This window comes from Paramormyrops kingsleyae, chromosome 12 (genome assembly GCF_048594095.1).
Source record: "Paramormyrops kingsleyae isolate MSU_618 chromosome 12, PKINGS_0.4, whole genome shotgun sequence".
Classification (NCBI taxonomy): Eukaryota; Metazoa; Chordata; class Actinopteri; order Osteoglossiformes; family Mormyridae; genus Paramormyrops; species Paramormyrops kingsleyae.
Window position 1 is genome coordinate 7,190,466 of NC_132808.1, and position 19,539 is coordinate 7,210,004.

Sequence of the window (19,539 nt, forward strand, 5' to 3'; positions counted from 1 at the left end):
ACTCCCCTGCATCTGTTGGAAGAATTTATAGGGAAACTATGTCTGGGATTTGCTGTATTAATACCCTGTAGGAAATGAAATATTGCCTCAGATCCTTCCAACATCTGTTTATGGAGGCTGGAGAGATTCAGCGCCTTCAGTCTGTCTTTATAAGTGATTTATTAATGACCTGGGTCAAGTCCAGTTTCGCTGTTACGTCCTGTTTGTGGCGCGGCGGGTATCAGATGTCTCACCTGTTCCTTGGAGGGCACTCCAATGCTGGCTTATATTGCGTGCCTTTCTCCAGCCCTCGTTTTATTCCAGCCTGTTTATTACCCTCATTTTCCACCCTTGACTTTATTTCCACCCATTTCTAAGCCTTAATAGTTTTATTCCAACCTATTCCGCACCTTAACCATTCCCATAATTTTCTGTTTTATGAGATCCTGCATTTCACTATTACACACACAAATATCTTTTGCATATACGATTATTAATACGAGTGGTGTAATAACTGGTGATACTAGAGAAAGCTATTTTCCATTTCAACAATATGAAGTCACGCAGGCTAGATACATATACAGTGAGATAACTCAATCTGGTATTACTATTATGCACCACACTTTGACTTTACATACAGACACCTAGCAAAGAATAAAAATAACTTACAGCCCACGATCGTGTGATAATCATTTGCAACACTGGCATGAATTTCACGTGCTGTACTGTACAAAACACAGAAGCCATGGGTCTCACTCCTGCATTTCACCTTTTAGCGAAAATAATTTGTGAAAATATCACCGCAGCTGGTCCCGTATTACACTACATCGTGATTCATGGTAAATGTATCAGCCTTTTCACCTAAGCAAAAGTCGTGGAAAGGCTGAATCCATGGTCATTTTTGTACGCACTTCCACCAGGCAATATTTATATAAAATTTATTGTGTTATTCCAAACAAAACCGTGTTTTGTTTGGAATGCACTATAATCAAACTATTCAACCTTTGACCAAAGAAAATTATTTCAAAATAATCAATGAGAGTGATACAAGTTGAACTTAGTGGTCAAAACCTTGCATATAACCCTGCCCATATAGCATTGCCCATATAACCCTGCCCATATAGCATTGCCCATATAACCCTGCTCGTATAGCATTGCCCATATAACCCTGCCCATATAGCATTGCCCATATAACCCTGCCAATATAGCATTGCCCATATAACCCTGCCCATATAGCATTGCCCATATAACCCTGCCCATATAGCATTGCCCATATAACCCTGCCCATATAGCATTGCCCATATAACCCTGCTCGTATAGCATTGCCCATATAACCCTGCCCATATAGCATTGCCCATATAACCCTGCCAATATAGCATTGCCCATATAACCCTGCCCATATAGCATTGCCCATATAACCCTGCCCATATAGCATTGCCCATATAACCCTGCCCATATAGCATTGCCCATATAACCCTGCCCATATAGCATTGCCCATATAACCCTGCCCATATAGCATTGCCCATATAACCCTGCCCATACAACCCTGCCCATATAGCATTGCTCCCCTCACATTTGCACATTCAAATCTGCCGCCACACTTTCAGCCACGACATATGTATCCTTTACACCCACACAGCCTATCCTCTAAGCGTAAAGACGACATAAAGAAGTTCATTATTTAGTAACCTTATCTGAATTATTGAATATTTACATGCACATGTTTACTTTGTCATTTTCACAGTTCCTGGCTACAACACTAAGCCTCCATGTTCTCTTCCGATCAGGATTGTATTGTAATCAAGCATAAGGATGCACTGTTTGTAATCTTCATATAAGTATTCATTGTATAATTATAATTTCATACTGTAAGATGGCTGTAAAGGGGGGGGGGAGGGGGCATTAGGATGATTCTCAGGCCTCAAAGTATCTAGAATATAATTGGGCTGGTCTGCTTGGCCCTCTGCTCGAATCTTCTTCAGAAGTGGCCAGATGATGAAAATTTTTAAAACAGCTTATACATGATTGTACAGCATATTTGACTTGGGGTTGACTGTCTAGTACAGACTATCACAGGCTGGTGACAAAACTTTGACAAATGACCTAGTCTGAAAGAGGCAGGATTTTATGACTGCCGGGCTCTGAGTAGGCGCTGGGTAACACCCATGTGATGACCAGCGGTACTCTCAGTGGTCCACACGGGCGTCCCCCAGTTCGCACTGGCTGGGTGTCTGGAGCTTTTAACATGCTTGACGCTGTCCTTTGTTTAGCCTGTGAAGCACTCTGCAGCAGCATCATGAAGTAAAGGTCAGCAACATTGACAGTGTTTGGACATTTCTGTCATGGGCTCCCAGAGACATGACTACATTATAAAGAGTCCTCCTTCATAAGGTCCTTCCTCTTGCTCCATACAAGATGCATGATGGGAGACATATGTGATTCAGAGCGGCAGCTGGTGGTAGAATCTTAGTGCAGGTGGGGTCTCTTTCTGAGAAGGTGCCTAAGAGCATGAGGAAGGCTATGGTAGGTTCCAGAAGGAGCTGTGATGATGCAGGCCTCATACATGTGCCTCTTCATCCAAAAATGCTTCTCTTAAGAGCTCCACACAGACCAAGGAGATGATTGAAGTCCCAAACCCTGGAGGTGTGAGGTGAACGTGATACCCAACAAACTACTGTGCTGTTTAGTGATATATAAAGCATAAAAGAAAGGTATGCAAATGAAAACTAAACCGACTGTCATTGCATTTAGAAGATTTCTCCAAACAGAATTAAAATGAATACCATCTCTCAGGTTACATTTTTATGTAGGATTTCATGTTATTTATCTAGAGTTTGGTCAGTATTTTTAATATAGGCTTCTTACTTTTATTGGTTACTTTTAATTTTTAATCATTACATTTTATAATAAAGAATTATGTATTTTTTCATATTTGCGTTTTTATCAGAATTCACTAGTACATTTTTATAATTCCTTTACTCATGTTGAAAATTTCTCATTAGGGGAACGGAACTTGAAACGGGGATAAAGTTTCTCAATAATAAGAAATATATTCGGTACCTGCCGTTGGCTATATCAGCAGAAGAACATTTAAATATGGTTATGATAGATACTATTTATGGACATCGTTCACATACAGGGCTTGGAGAGCATCACTCCTGCGGCATGACACTGCGTTGGACTCTCACAACCCACCCCAACATCAGACGGTATCTCCGTTCGGGAAATTCCCAACAGGGTCATTTGTTTGTTCCCAGTAGTTACGGGAGAAGCGCTGATTGGTTCGCGGATGGCCGGGTCCACTCCGTTTTTCACGAAGAGGGTACTCCACATTGTCTGTGAATAGTGTCTTTTTTTCTGCTCCTTCAGTTGTTCAAGATTTTCAACAACTACTTATTTTAATTTTTATAAGAATTATTTATAAAGCGTACATTCATGCAGAGTAGCTGAACCGAAAGGATTTCTATTTGTAGACTTGTAAGCTCCTCAAATATTTCGGTTTGGTATCGCCGAAGGTATTATCATCCCCAACGTGCGTTTGCAGCACGTTTGCTTCGGGTCTGTCTTGTGGGGGAAGACGTGGCAAGACGAAATACTGCCTTGGAATGGTTTCTGGTTCATCTTAATGTTTTTTTCTCCCCGTCTTCGACATTCTCTGGGAACTATATTCCTGCACGTGTCCATCTTCAGAAACCTCTAGGTATTGTATGCACTAATGGTAGTACATGCTGTCTACAGCTCAGAACCCATCTCTATTCGAACCCATCTGTATGTGCAAATTATATGATTGGACCAGAAGAAACATGTTGACTACATGGGGTGTATCATTTCTCTCTGGTCTACTTTAAAAAGCGATGTTACATAACTTTCGGTTTTTGTTCAGGTCGCAGCCCTTTGAAGTTGGGAGGAAACTCTCCAGTTGCGATCAGAACTGTGTATGCTGCTGATGTGGTGTAAAACATGTTGTGCCGGAAAAATAAATTTAGCTTTAAAGTGCACATGTTCTTCCATCTGCGAAAAAACTGGATCCGTTCCACTGTTTCGTCCTGCCAATGCTGCATTCATGGTGATCGTAATCACTGGATTGCTGCCAAGTGGAAATGAGTTAAAAGCCTTTAAACTGAATTAAGCCTTCATCGGCGGCAGTGAAAAGTGAAATGATCATTAGGATGAGTCAGTTTTGGCCTCTCCGGTCGCTCAAGACTCCAGTGAAAAGTGACCATGCATGCCGATTATCCGGAAGACTCAACAGTCTCGGATCCCCCATCACTTGTTGGAACCGGTTGTATCAACAGGGCAGCGCGTCCCAGCCTGTTGTATGATCCGATGCTATTTCTCGGTTTAAACAACGTATGAATACGGAGGCAGATGATTAAGGCTTTTACCGGGTGAGCGTAGTACTGTCGTGGCCACCACGCTGGCTGGCATGGCGATTGCTGCCCGCATGGTGACCTGCAGTAATCACAGAGCTGCTAGTTAGGATTCCTCACATGCTGATCCTCAGAGCGGCTTAGATGTAACACCCAGACCATTAACATGCTTTACAGCTATTTGTGTTAAAAAGCTGCAGGAGAAGTGTGCTCATCTTTTCGCATTGAAACTGTATGCAGTAGATAAGTGCCAGTGGGCCTTTGACGTGTTGGTGTTCATTAATACAGACGCTGGCTCTCAAGCAAAGGTGTGTATTAAACTTGGTTTTATTAGCTTAGCCATTACGATTTTTTTCTTTTTGGGGACAACCAAAACTGTCAGCAATGACAGGAATAGGAAATGAAGCTTTGTGGCTTACCACTAGGCAGCTAGTACTGGTGAGATCTTTGTTCTGGTGAGTTGGCTGTCCTTGTGGGGGTGTACGGGATATCGTGTTGTAAGTAAAGCTGCAGTATGGCTTCCAGTTTGTGGGAGTTAAATTTTATAGCTACATGTAATTTAGGTGTGACTAGGGTTTGCCTGACTTGATTCTGTGTCTTGCATAACCAGGTTTATACTGATTTAGAGTGGATTTCTCCATAGAGCTTTTCCATTACGTTCCGTTGTTTAGTCTCTATCACAAACATGTAAAAGTAAATTTATAATACCAAAGCCATCATATATTTAACAAGTTAAGTAATAATATGTTCGTAATGGTATTGATTAGACTGTATTGACTAAACACAGCAATAATAGCTGTCTTTACAGATAGGATTCCAAATAAGCTTCAGAAGTCTGAGAAGCTTTTCTCAGTTTATATTTTTCTGAAGCTTAATGGTAATTAGGGAAGATTGTCTCAAAGTAGCTGCTGGAGATGAGGGTGATGCCCGTCTGAGGCGTGAGTCATCTGCGTTGCACGTCTTCTCCTGCCCATGAAGATTGACCTACATAAGAGAGAAACCGGAGCCCCGTGAAGACGTGCCCCGTGGCCTCGGAGCGGCACGCCACCGGCGGCTTCCTGTTAATTAGTGACAAGCCGTCTGTGTGGTTCTGGTCCGGAGCTCTGGGGAAAACGGCTTGCCTGGCTACAAAGGTGACCCGTTGCGTGATGGAGCTGATTGCCCGGTGCTGTTGAGGGAGACTAAACTGTACTGGGGTCAGTTGGCCCATACGCTGAGCCGTGCTCCGTGGGGGGGCGGGGGGGGGTACGCTCTGTAGTGTCTGTAGTCAGGAGTGATTCCTAGGTGACGCCGTGCTCTGTGGCAGCTTTGATTGTGAAGGAGCTGCTCTGGTAATTAGCATTCCGCCATGGGCCTGCTGAGCGCTGCCTGTTTTTGGAGCCTTTCCCTGCTGCCATTGTCTTCCCAGCTCCTCTTCAGCTTTGGGGGGGGGGGAATGACGCCACTTGGTAGCTTCGGCAGTCCAGCAGATTGCTCCCTGCGGAGCTGTGCTCCCGAGGGGAACCTCCTGCCCTAATTGTGCTCCCGCTGTAAATTACACACGCTGACATGGAATGGACTCGGTGAAGCCCATTTAAAAAAAAGTTAAACTGGGAAAAACAAAGGAGCCCCTCTATTCTGAGGTCTAGGTAATGGTTTGCAGAGCGAATGGGGTCTCTTTCAGTGCTTAAGCAACATAGTTCAGATGTTTTTTTTTTTTTAAACTTGCAGGGCTGGGATCTGAAAAGGAAAGGCTTTGTTGCTTTAATTTATTTGGAATGAAAAATTTGATATTTACTTAGCAGATTCCTTTCTCCGAAGTGCCGCACAAGTGAGGAGAACTTGAGGTTGGAGATGAGGGTCAGACCGCACCCCTGGAGTGTTTGGTGCCAAAGGCCCAACGCTGGTGTGGTTACTTTGATGGCCTCAGGATGTGAACCCTCAATAGATCCCTAACCTGTTGAGGTGTACATTGCAATGTGCAATGTGGTGTTTTGAATGTCCTATCAGTTTACCCCATTGTACTTGATTGCAATGAGGTTTAATGGTCTTGCAGATGAGCATGTTTCTCGTTCTTGATTATAAGCCATGTGATGGATACATTTTTAGCCCAGGGTTCTAATTCTCCATGCATCTTCCAATCCCTTATACAGGACAGGGAGACTTGCTGGCCACCCAAGGTGGCATTGGATGCAGGTCAGCAGCACACCCTGGACAGGATGCCATTCGTTTCAGATGTTTTCAGACAGTTTAGGGACATTGCATGTCCTGTTCCCTGGAGGACGGCCTCTTGACATGGGGAGAACATGCTCTGCACTGCACACTCAAGCCGCCCGCAGCTTGCAGGTGTGAGGGTGCAGTGCTAACCACAGTGCCCCAGGCCGCCTGTTGAATAATTATCAAGACGAGGTTTGAGTGAATTGTGTCTCATGGTAAAACGATCTACCCTTATGCTGAGACTGACTTTTCATATTATTAGATAAAACATGGAGGGAGAGGTACAATCACCTCTGGCCCAGTTTGGGTTTCAGGAGTATCAGTTACGATAAATGTAGCAAAGATGTTGTCTCCAGCTTAAGTGTTTCTATTAATTAAAAATGTTAAAACTGTTAGCTTTCCATTTTGTTTGCAGGTGACTTAACCACTGAACGACTTAGACTGCATCAGCATAAATTATGGGGAGATTAAATATTTTAATATGCATCCGATTAATTTTTCACTTCCTTTCCCAAATATAGTTTCAGTTCTAATGGAGATTAATAGCCGTAACTGGGAAGTTACCAAAAATGTGACACAAATGCTCTCCTGGAAAGATGTCACCAGCTCTATAAAAGGAACATCTTTGGAAATGGTCACAAGTTCCTGAGATCCAGAAAAGGCTGATTAACCAACATGCAGCGCTCCAGTTTAGCAGTGAAAGCTCTGAAATCAGCAGCCCTGATTTAACAGCACTGGTGAATCCCACCTCCGAGCTGGTGCTGCTCATTCGCGTGCTGCTCATTCGCGTGCTGCTCATTCGCGTGCTGCTCATTCGCGTGCTGCTCATTCGCGTGCTGCTCATTCGCGTGCGGCTTCCTGAGAGTTATTCTGGGTTTATTGCTTCTTACGTTGGCTCTCCCTATTCCGCAGAGGCATCCGGCAATGCAGAAGTGAACCCATCACCAGAAGAAAGGGGCTTTCCCCGGCAGGCACCCCAAGGCCCGCTCCTCCTTCATGGCCATTCTAAGCTCTGGAGTGCCCCACGCCCTAGTCAGCTCCGGGGGCTGGAGAGTGTAGTGAGCACCAGGAGGACCCCGATGCTCGTGGGAGAGCCAGGCGACAAGGGAACTGGTGCTGTGATGACGCTGATCGCGGAGAAGCTGCGGGAGCCGCGGCTCTGCGACGGACCCCGCGAAGCCTATGGCGTCAGCCTGGTGAGTGGCCAGCAGGGGGTGCTAGGCGGGCATTTGCATGGTGACAGTATGTAAGAGGCATGCTGAGTAACAGGAAAATGTAAGGAACTGATACGAAGTGGGTCAGCTAGCGGTCAGTAAGAACTCACAAGCACAGTGTCAACGCAGCTGCTCAGCAAACACTTGCCAGTGCCAAGAATTCCATCCTGTCGATGCCCCCCACCATGGCCGGCCTGCTGCAGCAACTGCACCACTGGGCTCTGCTCAGCACTGGCCCTTTATAAAATATGTAATAAGAGCTCTGAACTTCAACCAGAATCTGTACTAATGCATGAAACTCCAAGGCAGGGAGACTGGGGTGGCTGGTCTTCTGCTGGCTGAGCATTTCCGCTGCTGCTTGAGGTTTCCAGACCCAAAAGAGTGAGGTTTTTTTCCATTGTCTTGAATACTTTCTTTATTACATTGGTATGTTACTGTCGAAATGTCCTGCCTGAGTCTTTCAAGTCCTGTCATGATCAGGTAAGTCTTGGTTTTCAAAAGTTAGACTGTAATCATTTAAGATTTATTGTATTGCAACCCAAAGTGGGTATGAACAGGCAGACTATCATTACCTGTAATTACATTAATCTTTAGTAATCAAAACATTCAGAGCTACCTGCCTGGTTAACTTGGAGGATTTATGGGTGCCTTGTGTATAGATGATCACGCCCTGTCATGTTAACGCTGTCAGCAGAACAGTTTTTGACATTTAAAGCTGCGACAGTTTTGTGGTGAGGGGGGAAAAGCCGGTTTTGGAGCTGCTCAGTACGAAGCCGACCTGCTCACTGGTGTGTGTGATTAACCAGATGGGGCCGACTCCAAGTGTTGATGCTATCCTCCCAAGTGGCTCAGGTCAGTTATCTTAATGGGCTCTGTCTGTCACAGACTTTCCAGCCTAGACTGTCGGTCTCCCTTGTTGGTTGGGTGACACTGAACAAAATCAGGTGGCTCTCTTGGTTGTTTCCAGTACGGGTGTAAAGACGCATTGATGCATTGTGATGAATCCATTATTAAGGGGCCAATTCATCAGTCGTAATTGATTTTTGGGAGCACGTCCTCCTTCAAGGTAGCCTTACTGCAGGTATGGGCAAAGTAGCAGCACCGGGATGTGAATCTCCAAAGCATAGGATGGTAAGGGAAGGCTCATCAATAACAATCCTCAAAGGATGTGCTCCCTGGTGATCCCTGCACTACAGTGTTATTGGGAAACTCATACCTCGCTTGTAGTGCAGAATGCTCTTTCTAAGGGTCAAGATAACCTTTGTGTTATAATGGCAGCGAAGTAAAAAATAGTGTTGGCCTCAGAGATGCATATGCATATAATATATCAATATCGGATGATATTAGTTAAGAATAAAGATATCGGCCTCAGTTCGATTTATCAGTTTTGAAATTGTCAGGCAATGTTTAATCTTTATGAAGATTTAAAGTTAGTAGCACCAGAGCTACAAGCACAAATATTAAACTACTGGAGATGATTGCATTGGACAATCATCCATTTTCCACAGTTGAGGATGAGGGATTTCGTCAGTTCATTCGATGCTCATAAGGGACCTCCAAGTACGGATTCACTATTACATCTGGTGCACAGATCAGTCTTTCTTTTTCCAGAGAATAAAAGACAATATAACATCACTCAATAATCTGTGCCGGCAAGCTGTACGGGTTTCACTCCAGGCCGCCCAGCCCACCTCGGCACGAGGGTCAGGGGTTAGCTGGCGATCGGTATCGGTGACAGCAGGCAATCAGGTAATGCTTCCTTCATCCGTATGTGGAATTGGCCTTTTTGAGAATTTACGCTCCCAGTTAATCGGTACATCGAATCACCTTTGTCAACGATTTGCACTCCTAGTGTTCAGCCATATATTGCAGAAGAACAAGAGTGAATATAAACAGCCCATGTTTGGCCTTGCCAAATAGCCAGTGAATATATCGAGCTTGTAAGCTGTGTTCGGCCCCTTTGGCGGGGTGTACGTACTGAGCATGCTCCTAATTTGCTGTGGAGTGACGTGCCAAGTGTGGCTGTTTAGTGCATAGAATGAGTCAAATGAGTCCTGCCTTCTGTCAGCTGACCATATTGTAGGTGGAGGATTGTGAACTTGTAACTCAACACTATTGATGAAACAGCCATTTTTACTTCCATCTACACATCTTTAGACAGGGCAATGTACTAACTTGACTGTTACATGGTCTGTCTTGTTCCACTGAAAGCTTGTGTTATCCTGATTGCATGGTGTTGCCCTTGTTAGCAATAGTTATAAGACAGGAATAATATTCTTAAAGTATGGAAAAAGAGAGAAGACCTTCAAAGTGAGACTTCTGGAGCTCTGAGTTAGACGATAGCATAGAGGAGTGGGTGCATTCAGATCCCGATCTAAATAGATTCTACCGCAAATGTTAGTGGTTCCCAGCTTGGGAGTCTAAACATGAATTAGTGCAGAGTTATAACGATATTTATCCAAATAGTTCTGTAATTGTCTACAATTTTCTGTTCGATTCATATTTTTTGAATAGGTCTGTCACTGATGTCTCCATGGTAGAGTCTTTAAGCTGTGTTTGGTGCAAAAAAGCTGCCAGTTGTTGGTGTTCAGTGGCCATATTAGGTTGTAGCCACCGGGACCTTAACATTTCTTTCAGTGGAGCTAATTTCGATTCCCTGTGTGTGTGTGTGTGGGGGGGGGGGGGGAACCTGACATCCCAGCCAGGGGCAGGTGTGACCTTTTAAGGCCTCTATTCCCTGGCCCTGATTCTGCTAGCAAATAGGAAACAGTGACACCCCAGAGTTCAGGTAGCTTGTAATCCCCTATCCCCTAATTTAGTTGTCATTTTTTATTACACCTCCCCAAAGCTGGTAAAACCTGCTTAGAGGGACTTGAACCAGGCGTAACTCAGTATGGAGAATCTGGACTTCATGGCGGTTGAGTAGTGTCTGAATTTGTTTTCCATACTTCAGCACTACATTTCTAAGTCTGAAGTGAATTATATGATGATATGATTATATGTGCATATATATTACTGTATATGAGTATAATTGTATACAATTAGCTGTTAGATTGGCTGCAGCTGGAGCATGATTCTCCGGGAAGAAAGCTTGTTTTCCTGACCCCTGTCAAGTGAACTCTGGGAAATATAAGCTTCTCGTGTCGTTAGAAACCCCAGGATCCAGTCTAATTGTTAGTGTTTCTCACCTTCCTCATGGAGCTCGAAATGCTTGGTGTGAGGGTTCTAAGTGGCCTGGGGTTGGCAGGGTGGCCTTCAGAGATGTGGCTCTTTGCATGAAAAAAGCCCCCTAATTATGGCCTTTGTTGTCTCAGGCAGGAAGTTCTGGGCAGGAAATGATTCTGCTGCATTTTCCCATGTTTTTTTTTGTTTTGTTTTTAATCAGAGAACAATGTTCATGCCTGATGTATCCCTTTTCTGGAGGTAACCAACTCCTTTACTATTTAATAATTGTATTAACCCCTGCATCAGTCTGAGTTAAGGGTTTGCTTAAGGGCCCAACAGTGAGTCACAGGCCACCGGATTTGAACCCATGACTTTTTTGGGCACTGGTCCCTAATCCAATGAGCTCCAAGCCCCCTTCAGAAAAGTGAAACCAGGGTGCGGAGCATCTGGCATCAACTCACATTGGCCGTAGGGAAGAACTCACCAACCTTTTATAGGGGTGCTTGGTTAGTTGACATCAGTAGGTGAATTGAAATGGTAATTCCATTATCCCCAATGACACACCCTCTGCATACTATCAGTTTCCATACTCCCCTTGTTGGCTTCATGTTTTCCTTGTGCCTTTGAAAGTGTGTAATCTCCGGACCCTTAATTCCACGTTAGATTTACCTCGTACCTTAGTTGCACCATAAAGAATTTATATGAAGTTGATCCCTTTCACCAACTTGGCTCTCGTGAAACACTTTTTAGAGCTGTTACAGCATTAAGTTACATTTAACCGGGCTACGTAACATTAAAGGAATTTTAACCAACTTGTACAAGCCCCTTCTCTATACTTGCATGGATTGACTTTCACAGTTGTTTTGTATTTGAGTTAACCTGCGGGGATTAGTGGAATCTAGGCTCTGTGGTCTTTGCGCTTGCTGGTTGGGCGAGTGCATCGACACTCCTCTTAGACGTCCCTTCCTTCGTTTCAGCGCACGGAAAAACTCCGGCAAACACTCGGACAGTACCCGTATGAAAACCATGGTAAGTTCTCCTAACTTTCGGTTTTCGTTTCTCGTTGTACATTTCCCCATTGGCCTTTGGTGATTAGTTTGTTCCCCTTCACTGCTGTTGCATAACTCCGTTCTGCCTCTTAGTTGCGGCTACATTAGTTTGCCTTTATTTGCTTCTGTAGGAACACCTGTCTGGTGTCTTCAGCTGTGATAGCAGTCAGCCGTGTTTGCCTCCGGTAACTGTACTGTAACGAGTTCCGGGGTCTCTCAGTGCTGATGGTCTCGAGATCTCCTGCTCTCTTTCCAGCAGAAGAAAAGCCATGGAGGTCAACCGACGGCAGCTGCAGTGAGCAGACTGGAATTGCCTCAAGCTCCCTCGCACTTGCCTTCGGCAGCGGGCCGAGCCCGTCGTGGCCGCCACCCCGGTCCACCCCTAGGTCTGCCATGTGGTGTGAGGCTGCCGGAGCGATGCTCCTTCCTGGCTGGATCAGCGACCTGAGTCTGAATGACAATGGTGGGTCTGCTCTGGCCCCGCCCACTAAGCGCCACTGCCGCTCCTTATCTGAGCCGGATGAACTTTCCCGCTGCCGGTCACCATGGAAGCCCGGCAACGGCTCCAAGATCTGGACTCCGATATCCAAGAGGCGCTGCAACAGTGGGGGCGTGGCCTCGCTGCAGTATGGCGGCGTGCATGGAAGCTGCAGCTCGGCCGCTGCCCCCTCCGCCGCCTCCTCCTCGCCTCCTGGCGGCTGCGGCTTCTTCTCTGTCCCCTGTAGTGCCTTTGCTCCAGCTGTGTCCCCTGTGCCGCGGCCCTCGTCGGCCAGCAGCGGCTTCGTGGACTGCAGCGGGCGCAGCAGCGGTGCCTCCTCCTCCTCCGCCCCTCCCTGGCCTGCCGGAAGGTCCCCCGAGCTCTCGCCCTGCCGCCGGCTTTCGCTCTCCCAGGAGCACATTCCCGAGGGCCACGGCCTGCTGGCCTCCTCCAGCAGTAGCAGCCCGGCCTCCAGCCCGGAGCTGGGCCGCCGTGCGGGGTTACTGCGCTGCCGCTCCCAGCCCTGTGTGCTCCAAGAGCGCAAGGCGGGCCTGAAGCGACCCCGGGAGAACGAGGCACGCTGGAGCCGGCCCTCGCTGGACTTCCTCAAAATGACTCAGGTTAGTGTGCTGCATGCGCTCTGGGAGAGCCAGAGCGATTGTCGGGATGGACGGGCAGGAAGGCCAAGGGGCGGCTGCTTAAAGCAGATCTTCCTGATCCATCAATGGCATGTAGGGGTCAAGGCTACATGTTGCAACAGCCCTGGTAGCTAATCTCTTCACATCTCAGTTTTTGCACACTTAACACAAGATATACAGTATGGTGCAAAAGTCTTAGGCAGCTAATGAAAATGTTTAACATGTTGGTGTAAAACTGTGTTTTATGCTGCTGACAGTGTGGCAGCTTAGCCATTTCAAAAATTCTGCTAAAATCACCCCATTATTTCCAGTAACCATCCAATACACTCATGTATTTTTTGACTGGACCCCTAGTGCACCTTGTATAGCTAATCAATATCTCATTGACTTTTTAAACTAATTAAATTAAGTGAGCTGGTGAAATTTAATAAATACATGTAATGTCTGAGGTGCCCCTGGGGAGAGGTTTGGGAACTGAAGCGGCGTTCATCTAGCCGTCCAGCATATCAGTCACTTTTTGGAAAGTAGAAGAAATGTTTAGTAGTTTTTATTGTAACTCTTAATTTGCGCGTTTTTTGGTTGGGGGGGGGGGGGGGGGAGTGTGAATCTTTCTGTACCACCTGGGCCTTGGGGGACAGAGTCCCTGCCCTGATGTCTATGAGTGTTCAGCCACTTTCGGACCCACTAACAGGCCTACCAGTGTTTCAGGCAAGCAGAGTGGGGGTGGTGGGGGGGGGGGGGGGGGGACAGCTGCAACTAGGGCAAAATGATTCAGTCCTTTTTTTTTTTTTTTTTTTTTTTTCTTGCGGTGTGACTAATTCGCCTAAAACACGGAGACGCGCGGCCTGGCCCAGGCATGCTGCCGTCCCGGTTTCGGCGTGTGGTTAATCGGCCGTGGCTGACGCGCTCGCCACCTCGCCTCGTGTGCCGCGAGGCGCCATGCAACGCGGGATACATGCGCCTCCGCCGGCCGCATGCCGTTGCATTGTGGCGGGCAGAATGCGCGCTGCCAGAGCTACATTCAGCCGCACCTTGGATGTGCGAGAGCTCCTTTATACGCTTTAATTCTCCCCCTGTAGGCCTCTCTGCCATCTGCTACTTTCTTTTATGGATTTCCCCACTATTTCAGGGAGACCCCTTAGGCTATAGAGCTCACACACCAAGCAGCAGCACAATGGAGAAGCGACTACCCTCCTCTTCCTCTCAGGGGTCAGGCTACTTGAAAAGGTCAGCTGCACCCCCTCCTTGGCTTCCCCCGTCATTTTTTTTTTTTTTTGAGTGGGGGGGGGGGGGGGAGAGACCACCAAGAGGTCTCCTTTTGTTTTGCTGGACTTCAGGACCGTGAATCGTCAAGCTGCTCTTAGGTCCTGTGCTTATTTGCACACGGAGCACAAGTCGTGTAACGAAATGTGTTAGCGCTTAGACATCCGTTCATAATTATTTGTTGTGGGGTCATTCAGCTGCTCGATTACTGATCTTTGCAGTAACTCGTATGTCAGTGGAATTGAGTACGCAGCAGTTTCAATTTCAGTTTATTCATCTTCAGTGTCCCTATATAAAAATTTGATTAGAATATGAATTATTGTTTTATATAATAATTGTTGGTTTTAACCATATAAGGTGAGTGTTTTAGTCTCCCGTGAGAATGACTTGTGCATGGTTTTCTGTGTAAAGGGATTTACTGCTGACAGACCATGTTTTAAGGTCCTTATCTGCTCGTCGGAAAGTTCTGGAAGCGTTTAAATGTGAAGTTCAGAGCCCTCCCATAAAGGCTGTTTTTGAAAGCTTGAATTAAACTGCGGAATGGAACGTTAATGAACAAAACCTGAATGTGACTTGCCACAAAAATGTATAGACTAAAGTAATACGAGAAATCCCTTCACGAAGTCACAGAACTGACAAAACAGTTCTACATTAATATAGGGCCAATTTCATTAGTGGTTTTCTCAGGTGATGTCAATCCTGATGGAAGCTGAGTAGAATACTGGGTGTGAAGCAATATTAGCTACACAAAGCCATGCACCGATTGCATTTTCCTTGGTCAGTCTCAATATATAGTATAGTATAATATAATTAATTATTATTATTGATAAGCCTGACCTGCCAATACTTATTCAGGCCATTTCCATTTTAGTTCCGACTTAGTTTAATAAGAATTGGCACATGAAGATTTTTTAATACTCCTTTGATGCACTTTGCTTTCTGCAGGGAAAATATTTTAAATGAACTTTCAAAATGAAAATGGCTCCGCACGTGTCGAATAAAATCGGTCCTTTCAATTCTTTTTGAGGTACTTCCAGGAGTTCGCACGTCTTACACACCAACGTCTCTGTCCCACACCGTAAAGAATCTCCAAACAACGGACATTTCGCATAAGTGTTTCACCTCGTCTATCATACAACTTTAGTGGGGGGAGGGAAGGTGAAGGACAGGGGACATGACTGTGGATGGAAACTGAGTTGGGACAACATTAGTTGGTAAACTAGTTGATGGGCTCATTAAATTGCCCATATTTGGACTGATTGGCTGATTGCCGGTCAGCACCAATCAGGATGAAAATCGGGCATTTCCAGTCGCTGGCCAATCAATTGGTGCATCTTCACCTGTAACGCACACTAAAGTTCTCCCTCCAGTGATAGTTTGTGCTTTGCTTTGCTCTCAACAATCTGGTACATTTTGCTGCATCACATAGGCAATAGTTTTCTGCTGCTATATATGGAAAAGCTGTACATACTGTTAATATTGCAAGATTCTCGAGTACAGGTTGTTTCTGTGTTGGCAGACATTAACCGTAAGTTTTGTTTGTGATCCTTTATTCAGTAAAACTTATAACCATATCATTGTGAATTACAGACCCATATTCCTTGAGGTAAATCCAGGAAGCCAGTTAGGCAACATTTAAATTAGCCAGTAATTTCTGTAGAATTTGTATGTGTATGTGGTAGCCTTTTTTTCTTTTACTATTTTTTTGCATAAGTAGTTTGCATAATGTATTTTGTCAGTGCTCTGTGCGTGTGTACACAGTAGGGTATAGAGACAGCCGGACAGTCAAGCTCATTGTCCTCAGTGTTTCCCTTTAGCGGGGAAGCCCCACATCTGTCCGTATTCCTCTTCAAGCACAAGGTTAGTCAGCTTTTCTGCAGTTGTCCTTCTGACTGTCAACGCTACCGTCGCTTTAAGAGATCACTCCCAGACTATACGTGTGCAGTAAACGCTACTAAAAAAAGTAAACTCAAAAGTCATTTTTTTCATACTTAACAATTTTGATTGGTGATCTGGCCTTTCCAAAGAAATGGCTCAGAGTTAGAAAAATTACAGCTCTAAGATATTTTGGGTGAGCTGCATAGTTCTGGTTTTGATTTAACTATAGGGGCATTTGACCTCTTAGAAGGTCTAAATTTAGAGGTTCTTAAAGAATGTAGATATTACGACCTGCCTGAGGCTTTTTCCTAACAAATCTAAGTGTGTTTCGCACAGGTGGAGAGGTGCACTGGCAGAAGCCAGCCTTGGACAGGAAGCTGACCTTTGCTATCACTTTAAGTTCATTTAAGACCCGGTCTAATTTAGAGACCTGAGCTCGATTTCGGGCAGCACTCCATGAATCGAGCTTTGCCCCCAGCTGTGCTACATGGATTGCTTGCTTGTGGTGGTTGGCCACGTTTCTTCATGTGTTCCTGGACGCGATCTGAGTTTTAAGAACAGATGTGCAGTGAGGTGTTGTTAAACTGAGAGGAAAGTTTCTGAGACATCAGTTCCGTTTCATCTCTGCCTTGGACGCCACGTGGAACTTCAGCCAGTCGGCTTTCATCGCCCTGAAAGTGATGGGGGTCGGAGACCTGCCATTGGCTTAGGTCTGCTAGTGAGTTGGGTTTCAACCTCCTGTCCTGCACCCTGTGGGACTATAGAGTGATCACACCACTGGACCAGGCCCTGTGTCCCCTCAGTCTTATTTCTGAAGAGCGTTAATGATCCCAACTTGTGGAGGAAAATGTATATTTACTGCAAGCACTTACACACACTCTAAATGGGTTTGTTTCTAAGGTTTTTTATAAGTGTTAGTGCTCGGTTTAAATCAAAGTGAAAGCATTCAGCACCAGTACAATACCACATGCAGGTTTTGCAAATCCTCACAGGTTAGCAGTAGGCTAATGAAATCGATATTGTAAACGCATGTGGTGTACAGCCTCCAAGTTCCTATCAGGTGATCAGCCTCCGAGTTCCTGAACATTCTCTCCTGTTCTTGATGGCTTCTAGAACCCTGTCGTCAAATTATTATCTTATGTGGATACTGTCAGATGATAATGGTTATAAGTTTTACTGAATAAAGGGTCACAGGCAAAACTTACGGTTAATGTCTGCTAACACAGAAACGACCTTAATATGTGGACCCACTAATCGAGCTAAAACTTTGGCTGCTAGAGCTATTCTCAGCCATCCACCTGGTCATTCCTGGACAGAGAATAGCGACAGATTTTCTGTTCATAGGCTTGATGCAGCTGGTCGGCAGCGCAGGGAACCTCTTCAGAGGCTCAACCTACAGTGTTTCTTTGCTGTGCGAAAAGCCGACTGGCCCTTGAAGAGGCCCCTGCAGTACAGGCTGGGCAGCTGAGCCGTGAAGCTGCTGCTGGTACTATGGGGTGTTACTATGCATCCAGCTCCAGAATGGGGCTCTTTCAGCTTTTAACACCCAGCCGGCTTGAGTAACGTTTAGAATTAAGTGCCAAGTTCCCAGAAAAAGTTAAAACAGGTGATGCTGCTTCAAAGGTCTAAATCCATGTTCTAGCACAACCCACGCTAAATCTCTCGCAGAAGGGCGAGGGTCCCCCCCCCCCCCCCCCATTATGGCATTCAGTGTAAGTGTTCAGGGCGGATGGGGTTGACAGGGGTTATGGAAACGCGGACGCGGGGGTCTGAGTGGATGAGTGGGCCTTATGCCACCCCGTGGCGACGGGAGAGGGGCAAGCTCGCCGGGTGCCGTTCCGTGGCTGGGGCCCGCGCCAATCCTTTATTCTCCAGCACGCATGAACAATCAAAAGGCCCCCTTTCAGCCATTGTGTGTGCCGAGGGCTTCCAATTAAAGCCGGGGCTCCTGCATCCCTGGGAGGGGGGAAAATGATAGCCCTGGGTGGAGCCAGGAAATGATAATGGAGTGTGGAGGCCGATGGGCTGACAAGCCGGCCCTTTGTCCCCCCGGCACAGAGGAGAACAGGCAGAATAAAAGGGCTCCGGGCTCTATGGAGGCCTGAAAGGGCCAGCCACAGCATCTGGCACTGGGCCCTGTCCGTGGGCCTGCTCGCTCGCTCACAAATCCCTGCCGGAGACGACCGGCCCTCTCAGCTTCTTGCGTCCTGGAGAAAGTTGGGACCAAGAAACGTAACCGTAACCTTAATGGGCAGGGCCTGGGGAGATCGGCAAAGCAGTTTCAGCCATTATCTCCCCACATCTTCTGCTATTGTCCCGCTCGGAGATTAGCTCTGGGTCACTTGCTGGCAGAGCCGTCACTGCAGATCTTTAAATTTTTTTTTTTTCTTGGTGGGGAAGGGTTAAAGTAGTCATTTAATTGACCTGCTAGCTCCTCGAAGAAACTGAAAGCATCCTCAGAGCATTCTGGGAAACGTTGGCACCCATGACCTGCAGACGTATGAAGGATCGAACCTTCCTAAAGTGGAGACTGAAGGGCGACGCGTCCTCCCCCAGCGCAGATTTCATACACCCCCATAGGAGCTTTAATGTGAGCTGAAGTTCTGCTAAGTGCATTATACCGTCCATTATTCATCCCTCTTCAGAAGACAGTTTAATGAATAAATCGACAGGTGATGGACCCACTGTCATTGTTGCAGGAAATTCCCACGCCAGCTTACAGTCTGCTTACATCAGGGGCTGCATGCCGGCTTTGGTTGACGAATTACATTTACGTCTTGAAGGTATCTTGTTTCCTTTGGATAGATTCACTGTAACATGTGTCTGACGTCCCCTGTGCCTGCAGACTTTGAAGAACTCCAAAAGCCTATGTTCCCTGGATGACGAGGACCTTCACATGAGGACCATTGTCTCGTCGCCATGTGGCTCCGCTGATGACCTTGTGAACATCATCACTCCTGGCTCCAGCCCTGTCAGAGAGCTGTTGGAGGTGTCGGCCAGCCAGCGGGGTCCGGACCCCCAGCATGATCCACTCCGCCTTCCCCCGCAGCGACCTGGATTCCGCCGGGCCGTGGTCGCGGGTGAGAGCGAGAGTGATGAGGACATCAGTGACACTGACAGCATCGAGGAGAGAATCTTCCCATTGTACTGTGGAGACTTGGATCTAGAACAGATCGAGAAGAACTAAATCTGGAATCCAGAAAGTGGCTGATTGTTTTGTTTTGTTTTTTTTTTTAATTATTAAGGAAGGACATTAAAATATTTTAGGTTACTGGTCGACAGGACTGTCGTTAGCGATTGTATTTTGGA

The 19,539-nt window shown here is 46.2% G+C and overlaps 1 protein-coding gene and 1 long non-coding RNA gene across 7 annotated transcripts in view; one reads left to right on the plus strand and one right to left on the minus strand.

The window, feature by feature from the left end:
• The window catches only part of ccdc142 (coiled-coil domain containing 142), a 44,889-nt gene extending 37,299 nt beyond the window's left edge, over positions 1-7,590 (plus strand). For all 6 annotated transcript variants that reach the window (XM_023799963.2, XM_072718562.1, XM_023799962.2 and 3 more), the window contains one exon: positions 7,458-7,590. The gene's annotated coding sequence lies outside the window, so the exon portion shown is untranslated. The remainder of the gene's footprint in view (positions 1-7,457) is intronic.
• On the minus strand, positions 3,528-4,841 carry LOC140593607 (uncharacterized). Its single transcript, XR_011994016.1, has 2 exons — positions 4,769-4,841; positions 3,528-4,431 (listed from the first exon to the last, which is right to left on the minus strand). It is a non-coding gene; the product is annotated as an uncharacterized lncRNA (long non-coding RNA).
• Positions 7,591-19,539: the final 11,949 nt, after the last annotated feature.